The following is a 1,606-nucleotide window of genomic DNA, read 5'->3' as shown; positions in this document are numbered from 1 at the left end:
CACACACACATCCACAGAGAAAGTTGGTGCCAGTTCCTTCCCAATCTGTTTTAGTGGTGAGGTATGGTTTCATTGCCTCTCGAGTTGCTCTGTTCTCGCCTCTCGAGTTTCTGGAAGGGAATCCCCTAGCTGTGTGGCTGGTGGAAATAACGCACAAAAAGCAGAACTCTAATGTCCTCTGAGGGCTTGGATTCAATCGCAAAGACTTGCTCGTTCCCCTTTGTTGTTGGGTTTTTTGGAAACGACTGCAAGCCCTCTCCCCAAACTCCTTTCCAGCTGTAGAGGAAATAAGTGTTTCCATGGAGTTTATTTTGCTTTCTTGGGTACTAGCAAAGGCATGAAATCAAAGCCTAGGCAGGCCAGAGACCATCCTGTCAATTTCAGCTAAGCCCATTCCTGCAGTTCAGGCCCTTCTGGGAGCCTTTCGCTCCGCTGTGGAGTGAAGGAGTTCGGGGACTAAGATGGACGGGTCTCGTTTTGAAAGAAGGGCCTGGTCCCCATTTTGGCTTTGCTACTTGCCACCGTTAGTGAATGGAGGTCAAAGCTTTGGCGGCTGGCTCCCCAGCATGACCGAGATGTGCCCATTGCACCCAGCAAAGCAAAGGAATATGAGGAGCAAAGTCACTGACTTGCTCTGGGGAGCAGGAAGGAAGAGCAGCCAGAAGGAATTTGTGCTCGGTTTACAGCTCACCACCACAGTAACAGACTTGTGGGATCAGGTGACATTCGTTATACCATGGGGGAGGCTAAGTTAAGTAGATGAACGTCTGGGTATTACTGGCTGATTTATTAGACAACACTATTGATACTTGCTGGAAGGAAGCTGTGTGGTTTAGACACACTACCTAGTATCTATTTCGATGGGGATTTAATACATCCCATTGTTTTGCTCTATAAGAATTGGTTCTGATCACCTTTAAGAACGATCTATTCCACTTCCCTTCTAATGTGCTTTTCCCCCCCCCTCCGCCCAGGCTATGAATGGACAAATGAATTTGCAACTGATTTTTTTTTTCTATTTATTTTTTTTTTTTTTAAAGCTAGGACTAAGTACAAAAAGGAACTGGACCGCAGAGAGTCTTTCATGTAAAAACAGATTCGGTGGGGGCTGAAATGCTGAAGGCAATAAAACTTTCCAGGCTAGACAGAGGGATTGGAGAAAAGGACCATTAACCTAACTTCAGACCAAAATGTTGAGTTTTTTAAAAGTTAAAATTTATTAAAAGTTAAATAAAAACTAAAACTTCTGTAAAAACAGGCGTGGTGGTTTCTGTTGGAGTGTGACCCTGTTCCCACCCCCCCATCTGAGGGGTTTGGATCAGTATGAAACACATGGGACAGCTTTCATATCAGCTGTGCTACTCTTGCCAGACTTGAGCTGGTGTGATTTTCACAGGAGCGTCCTCTTGTGGTGGTAACGTGCTCACTACAAGCATCCCAAAGCTAGCAGGGATCAGCTCCCGTTTTTAAGGCATCAAAATAAGCAGCCAGATTTTCAAAAGCGCTCACTCAGCCTGCTGGGGTTTGAGGTCTCCTAGAAACCTGGATGAGGCCCACGGGGAGGTGTGGGGAACTTTTGAAAGTCTGGCCTTTATTGAAGAGCCTG

Source organism: Terrapene carolina, unplaced genomic scaffold (assembly GCF_002925995.2).
Source record: "Terrapene carolina triunguis isolate 2854851 unplaced genomic scaffold, T_m_triunguis-2.0 Scaffold227, whole genome shotgun sequence".
Lineage (NCBI taxonomy): Eukaryota > Metazoa > Chordata > Testudines > Emydidae > Terrapene > Terrapene triunguis.
The sequence above is the reverse complement of the archived record's forward strand: the minus strand, read 5'-3'. Positions refer to the sequence as shown.